The sequence below is a fragment of the Muscardinus avellanarius genome (genome assembly GCF_963383645.1).
Source record: "Muscardinus avellanarius genome assembly, chromosome: 4".
In the NCBI taxonomy this organism is placed as follows: domain Eukaryota; kingdom Metazoa; phylum Chordata; class Mammalia; order Rodentia; family Gliridae; genus Muscardinus; species Muscardinus avellanarius.
This window is the reverse complement of record NC_137789.1, coordinates 83,873,330-83,881,765: the sequence shown is the minus strand read 5'-3', so window position 1 is coordinate 83,881,765 and position 8,436 is coordinate 83,873,330. Positions and strand designations below refer to the sequence as shown.

Below are 8,436 nucleotides of genomic sequence, written 5' to 3'. Positions count from 1 at the left end.
ACCCTCCACTCCAAAATAAATCTATGAGACATTATTCTAGTACTGATTTACAGTTATACCTTTCTCTTGAGAAAACTTTTTAAAGAGTATTATCAAATCTGAGTATAAATCATCATTTACACTGAGAATTGCAAAACTTGTATACATATTATGAATCATAGGAACCACCACTTCATGCAGTTTTGTGCTACAATATTATGTTCTCATTTGCAAACATTCTAGCAGGAGTATTTTGACCTATGTTATAAAGGTAGTTCACACTATAGCATTCCCAAAGTGTGTTGCATTACAGTTACGTGTTTCCAAGTAGTACAAATTCCCTGAGTTAAATGTATTTTGAGGCTGATTACTTTTGGGAAAAAACAAAAGAGCAAAAACAAGAAAACAAAATAAAAATTATGACCATGATTTCAAGAGATCTACTCCACTCCTAAATTTGGTACAAAAATTTAGATATCTATATTATTTATGATAGGAAGTTATATAGAATCATCTTAAAAAAATGTTATCTTACTGCACAGATTGGTATAGCACATCAATTCACATTTCCCTTAGTAAGATATTAAACTGTAGGTAAAAAAGAAAACTCAGAACTACAGAATAAAAAAGGATCTCTTCAAAAATTAGTACTGAAACTTTCCTTCATAAAGACAGTTTGGCAAGTCCACAGATAAACAATAGTCTTTGACATATAAGTGAACATAAGGCTCAGGGCCTACCACGGGTAAATCTCAAAATGGCAAACTGGAGTCTGTCCTAATTTTTGTTGTATTGATTAGTTTTAAAATATGTGGACCACCAGCCAGGCTTGAACACTTGTGTCATACAGGGATTGGCTGTAACAGGATTTGACATATACACTGTTAAGGTGTTTGCTTAGTTCTCCTAGATATTCATGGTGCCTTGAAAGAGATACTGTCTTTCTTGTGCTGGTACCTGAAGACTTCTGATGTCATTTGGATCCCTTTCCTTTTGAAAAGAAGTTGACAAAAAGATTGCCCTAGAACTTCAAGTCACAAGAGCATCTAGGCCAGTTATTGTCTTTGCACATAATCACCTTTCAAAGCATGGGGTAATACAAGGGTAAGTTTCACTTATCTGGTAACTCCAGTTATAAGAAACACTCAGACAGGGCTTAACTTCTACTGGTATTGCCAGAGACATCCCAACACCAGTCTGCACGTGTCTGAGGCCCTGAACACTAGTTTGGAAGCCAGCAGGACATGTCTGTAGTGTGTAAGATGAGGTATGAGTGGGAGATACAGTCTGCTGACAGCTTGGTTGTTCTGATACAGAATAGCGATACTGCAGGGAGGTCTGCTGGGTCTGAGGGAAATACTGAGGTTGCCGAAAATGAACTGGCTGTGACAACTGGGAGGCTGTCTGGAACACACCTACTTGTGCAGACCGAGGGCCTGCCTGTCCTCTCTGTTTGCTTCTTTCACATCATTATCATGAGCAATCAACAGCCGTTCAATACACTGCACTAAGAAATCCCAGGAGTAAGCAGTAAGACGATTTAGTCTTGTCCGCCACGTTGGAGAAAGACGAAGTATAATCCTTGAAGAAGCCATACATGCAGCTGCTTGCACAGATCTCCAGGAAGTAATCTGCATATTTGGCCATGTAGAGTTTAGTTTTTACCAAGTATATCACTGGCCAGCCATCGTGAAGATCTGTTTCATGAACTGCTTCAGAGAGCTAATACTCAATGAAGTTGGCAGCTGTTGGAAGGCAGAGGTTCCACTGGGAGGTTTCTAATAATAATAGTTCCATATGGATCAAATTTTGTTTTGTTAACACTAGATTCATATTAGTCATACAACCCTGGCTGTTGAGCTGCTCCAGTTTAGGCACACTATCTTCTTTTTCTTCAAATTTACTTGCCAGAAGCAGACAGGAAAGCGCAACTAAATGCAGTTGCTGGATAGAGATGTCATAGCGATCCATGAAGAGGTTCAGCAAATAAACAGCAAGATGTCTGGCAGAAGGGCAGAGTGTAAAGTGATTGCTCACAATGGTAATCAAGTTAGCAAAATACCGCCTCAGACTTAGTTGAGGGGACAGGCCTTTGTACGAGGGGAACTTCAGCTCCTTGTACTGAAGCGCTCGGTGAATGTGGGCAGCCAGCTGTCCTCGCCACCACGGCCCCTCCAGCTCCATGGGACCCCACGGAGCTCCCGGCCAGACGCGGTGGCTTCAGTGCAAAACAGCTGCCTCACCGCACCAGCCCCGCGGCGTGCCGGAGGCGCCGGCCCAGCCCATGCTGCCTACATTCGGCCACCAAGCGCTGGCCTCAGCTGCGGCCCGGAGCCGCCCATTGTTAAAGGAAGGACCAGGACCGGCGGCAGAGCGCATACAACCAGCGCGGGGCACTGGCCGCCCTGCCGGCCCTAATTATAACATTTTAAAAGAGCATACTAAAAATCAAGAAGAAATTAACCACACCTAATAAAGAATTGTCAGCTCACCAAGTACCAATTAATTTTCTTACAATGAAAAGCAAAGGTCGTGAATCAAACAAGAAAACAAGAGAGGCAGATGGTTTCCCAGTGACATCCTAAGGCCGTGCAAAAAGAAACAGCTCACAAGCAACTTGAACGGAGAAAGAATGGGGAACATATGTTTCCCTAATTAACAAGTTGCATATAGTAAAAAAGAAAAAAACTGATCATTTTAAATTCAAAAAGGGACCCAAATTAGGACATGATTATAAATACTGAAGGGTGGGAAATGGATAAGCCACAATTTCTACCCCAAGAAATGCACAGGGCATGGACTCTAACCTAAGCAACCTGGGGCTGAATTCCATCTCTAGCCTCCTCCAACCAGCCCAGTGGAAATATTGCCACCCCTCTCCTCACCTTAATGAGCTAAGTGATGTTAGAAAAGTCATTTAAATTTTGTGGCCTTGATATAAAGAGAGGGATTTGATAGAAATGAGTTCCCATTTGCTGCGATGTTTTATCAATTAGCATGGAAGAAAATAAAGCCTCTCCCCCCTCTACAAACCTTAGATTCTATGATGGGTAACTTCCTGTGGGATTCTGCAGAGATATTTATACCTTCTCTGCTCCTCTCCCGTGACATGAGAGCAGGAAAAAGGTTAGAGATAGAAATACTTCTACATTCTATTCATTCATTCAGCCAGTACAATTAAGGGATTTATTCAGTACAAATAAAAGATGTCTGCTTTTCTGGGGGTTGAACTAAGGGCATTCTACCTCTGAGCTACACCCCCAGCCCTATTTTTTATTATTTATTTTGAAATAGGGTCTCACTAATTTGCTGATGGCCTCACAAAGTAGCTGAGGCTATCCATGAACTTGCAGTCCTTCTGTCTCAGCCCCCCAAGTACTGGGGTTACAAGTGTGCACCACCATGCCCATCTTTGCATTTTTTTGTAGTAATGGAGATGAATCCTAGGCTCACTCTACCATTGAACTACATCCCCAGCCCTTCTTGTTTTTTATTTTGAGACAGGATCTTGCTAAGTTGTTAAGTCTGGCCTTGAAGTTACATTCCTCCTGACTTATCCTCCTGAGTCACTTGGGATTACAGGGTACCAGGAAGATGTTTATATTTCATTTAATGTAAAACAGAACCATGCTGGGCTCTGAGGATGTAAAGCATCACAAAACACAAATTACTACTCTGAAGCCTTCAAATTCTGATGCCTCTAAGTCCAGGGTCAGTATAGTGAACCCAGTGTCTGCCACAAAAAAATAAACTTACCAACAACATATGCCACTAGTTTCATGTCCCACGACCAAAATCAGGTCATTTTTCATTGCCCAAAGCAGACTTGTTCAGAATTTCCCTGATCACTTTCTATCTTAGTTCATACCTTGTTGCTGTAACAAAATGCCTGAGAATGGAAAACTTATAAGGAAAGAGGTTTATTTTGGATCATGATTCTGGAGCTTGGGAGGTCCAAAGGCATAAACCCTACCTGGTGAGCATTCCTGGTGCACCATAACATGATAGACAGCATCCGAGTGCCAGATAGAGCAATCATGCTAGAGAGAGTTCACTTTAATGACAAAACTATTCCTGAGGATGCCCCAGGATTCACTCAGTGAGACCTTGTTTCAAAATAAAGAATAAAAAATAAAGCTGGGAGTATAGATTAGGGGTAGAATGCCCCTGCCCCTGGATTCTATCCCCAGTACTGAAAAAAAAAAAAAACTCTCCAGCAACTTCCATATAAAACTCCTGTTCCTTCCAGTTTCCTAACCAATAGGGTCCCATCTGCTTCTAAATCTTGATCTCCAGCTGTCTCATTAGTGTGTCAGGTCTTCACCATGCTGGCCTCTGTCCATCCATCCCATAAACATACAATGTCCTTCCTGTAGTGTCTACACATTCTCACCTGATCTTCTAAGGCAGGGGCTAGCCCAGCGCTAAGGCAGGCCACAGTTCTCACCCTGGAGGCCACAACTTTCCTTCAGTAGCACACACTCTCTCCATATCCCTCCTGGCCAAATTTGCAGATACTCTTGGTAGCAGCTTCTTATTTCAAAATGGCCATTGTGAAACCGGACACACAGTCACTGGTTGTTAGTAAAGGAGAGTCTTGAGTTTTTCACAGTAATCAGCAAACATCTGCTCTCAGCATCTCATCCCCTTCCTTGCTCACATCCGCCACAATGTTACATCTGTGCAGAGGCAGCAGATGACAACCTTCCTCAAATTCATTTTCCAAGGCTGCTGTCTGCACCAAACCCCAAGTCTCTAGCAGAGCTGATTTTCCTTGGCCCTCTGTCTTTTCATATAGTGTTTATATTATAGGCTCTCAACTATTTTTTCTTCTGCATGATTTCTAATTTCTTTTTTTGAATAAAATGTAAATTTATTCTTTAGAATTATAGTTAAAATCACAGACTTAAAATTTTATGTAGTTAATAAGCTTTCAATGAAAATAATAAATTGAAACAAAATATTCACTGAACTTCCAAATAAAGATGTAGAGGCCATATTCAATTTATAGTAAAGGAACTTAAAAGGTACCTATAACCATGAACAAGCATTCCAAAAGTTGGAACATCAGAGGTTAGGGAATTAAAATACATTTTGGGAGACTGAAAACAGATGCAGATGATTTCTAATTTCTTTCTGAAGAAAACTCCACCGTGAGAAATGAAGAGAGTTATTTAAGGTAATATTTCATTATCATTTTTCACAAAAGTATAAGGAAAATCTTTTCCATAGTCCCCAAAAGGCTGAAAAACAGACGTGAGCAGGATCCCTAATGCGTGCTTGAAGCCTTCCTTTTCTTCTTTAGGAAACCAGTTGAATCTTGGAAGTGACTCATAATTATCCTAATTGGCTGCAAATCTTAATTATTTCAATGCTACAGTCTGCCCCATGATCTCTTACTTGTTTTTGTTCTTAATAAAAAGCTATTTTTTCCAATTGGCTTCAGTTCCTCCAGTCCAACTGGAGAAAATAAGTCAGTAAGATTCACCTCAATACCATTCTCTTTTTAAGATGTCAAAAGCAATATTAAACTTGCCCTTTTTATATATTATAGTGTTGGTAAGCAAATAATTTTAAGTTTGCAGAATGAACCAGTATTTTTAAATTGTCCTGAAATTAGCAAAAATATCAGTCTTTCTTCAACTCCTAGCTTTTCCACATTTACTAACGTTCTGGAATAAGCTTTATCTATCTTATTTATTAAAAAAGCCAAGTATATGTGCAAATATCATCCTAGAATTACAGAAAAATGTTTCAAAAGGTTAAACAATTCACCATCAGTATGAGCAAATACAGCTGCTGGATGAGAGATGAATATCTAGATAAAAATAAGAGGTACTGAATTATGTGGTTCTGTGAGGCTATTAACAATGAACAATTTATGATTACTGTTTGTAACCAACCTCAGTTAACCAGAATTTGAAGACCTTAAATAATTGTAGGATTATACCAATTCTATTGCCCTGAAGGAGAAAATATTTTTTCAGTATCAACTGTTTAAATAAAAAATGCTTTATAACTATTCCTAGGATAGGCATATATTGAAATGAACAAGAAAGGCTTTTGCAGATAGTTACTCTTACCATTAGCAGCAATAACGAATTTCTTTCAAGTGAGTAGCAGCATGGCAGTTAACTTCATGCTCCTATAAGAAGTGCCCAGAGAGCTGGCCATCTTTATTTCTGAGTGTGTCTGTGATAGTGTTTCTAGAAGAGCTTAGTGTTTGCATCGTAGATGGAGTAAAGACGAGCTGCCTCATCAAGGAGGGTAGGCATCATTGATCCATCAGGGGCCCTGATAGGACAGGAAGGCAGAGGGAGGGGAAGTTGACTCTCCGTTTGAGCCATGGCTCCCATTTCTCTTTCCTCGAGGTTTAGGATGGAACTTAAACCATTAGCTTCCATAATTTGCAGGACTTTAGGCTTAAAATGAAGCCACACAATGGGCTTTCCTGGGGCCTTTAACTTGCGGATGGCAGATCATGGAACTTTTCCGTCTCTATAGTCATAGTCACATGATCTAATTCCTCACAATAAATATCTTTTCAGACATTTAAATTTATTAGACATATATGTATATATATGTATATATACACATATATAATTACATGTATATATTCATTAATCCACATACTTTAAAAATATGAAGGAAAATATGCTTCAGCTTTGGCTCTACCCAGCACCTAAAATGGCATCACCATCAGCCCTAAACTTCTCTACCTCTCTCCCATGCCTTTCTCTGCAGAGTTTTCCTTAGGCCCTTCATGGTGCTTCCCTGAAACTCTTGGGACTCTCTTGATGTTGTTAATGGCTGTGGTAGGTTAGAGTCGCATGTCCTAGACCACATTACACAGAAAAAGAAAGAAAACCTCTTCCAATGGCTGCCCCAAAAGATGGGGAAGTTCCTCTTTCCTTGGGGCCAATGTCTCACCACATCTCTATAATTCTGATAAGGCTACATGGCCATCTAGGATCCAGTCCCTTTGGCCAGAGACTGAATATCTAATAGGTAGAAGCCAACCTCATACCTGTCTCAAAACCTTAGTTGGATAGGGACACTGAGACTATATGGGGCAGTGAAATGGGAATTAATATTGGGGAGACAGTAAGCAAATGTCTACTATGAAAACAGACAAGAAAATCTCACATTTCCAAAATTAGAAAGCATACTGAGATCAGAGGATAGGAATGAAAGCAGAGTTCATGTAACCCATTGGCTATCTCCAGTTTTATAAGGGACTTATCCAGGCAGATACTTTTTACCATGTTTTATCAAGTACTGTAGGTGAATGAAAGACTGATGATAGCTCCAAGAAAGTGACTTTATTTACTGAGAGATTAGTGGCTTTGAAGGCAGACATATCTAGATTACCTTTAAAAGACATTATCTGTCATCCAGCTTTCAGTAGTTACTAACTCAGCATGAGTTTTTATATAAATACCTGGGTGTGGTGATGCACACTTGTAATCCCCATGCTTAGGAGGCTGAGACAGGAGGATCACACAGGTTCAAAGCTAGCCTCAGCTAATTAGTGAGGCTCAGCAACTTCGTGAGACTCTGTTTCTAAATAAAATATAAAGTAGGGCTTCTGGGTTCCACCCCCAGTACCACCAAAAAAATTTATATATATATACATATATATATATGGTGCATTATAATTTTACATTATATTGGGGGTGCAGAGTGTTAGAAAAATTTATACACACTCTTGTTGCCTTCCCCACCACCAGTTCCCCCCACTCTTACCCCAAAAGTCTTTGAGATTGGAATTTGCTATTTTTGTATAAGTTCATAGTGGTGTGTGTGTGTGTGTGTGTGTGTGTGTGTGTGTGTGTGTGTGTGGTAGTGGGGATGCAACCCAGGGGCCTTCTACCTCTGGGCTACACTACCAGAGCTATTTTATATTTTATTTGGAAACAGAGTCTCACTAACTTGCTGAGAGTCTCACTAAGTTGCTGAAGCTGGCTTTGAACCTCTGCAATCCTCCTGTCTTGACCTCCCAAGTACTGGGATTACAAGCATATACCACCATGCCTGGCTCATAGTATTTTTTAAATATTGTATTCTTTATAACTATGCCCCCCTTTCTTCCCTAATCACTTCACTCCCCTGAAGTCTCTGCTCTGATGTTTCAATCTGATGTTGTTTTTGTTGCCAGACATCTTGCTAGCTTCTAGGTATGATAGAAAACATACATTTACTCATTCTTTGGGACTGGGTATACTCACTTAGCATAATATTCTTAAGTTTCATTTGTTCCCTGAAAATGGTGTAATTTTGTTCATTACAGGTGAGTAAAATTTTATTGTGTGTATATACCAAGTTTTGTGATCCATTCACCTGTAGATAGACATCCATGCTTATTTCATAATTTAGCTATTGTAAATTGTGCTGCTATGAACATGGATATGCAAGTATCTTAATATTCTGATTTCATTTCCTTTAAGAGGATACCCA

At 39.7% G+C, this 8,436-nt stretch overlaps 1 pseudogene across 1 annotated transcript; it reads right to left on the bottom strand.

The window, feature by feature from the left end:
* Positions 1 to 1,053: 1,053 nt before the first annotated feature.
* Positions 1,054 to 2,163, bottom strand: LOC308262007 (cyclin-J-like; annotated as a pseudogene). The gene has a single exon. The product of its transcript is annotated as a cyclin-J-like (transcript).
* Between the last annotated feature and the right edge of the window lie 6,273 nt (positions 2,164 to 8,436).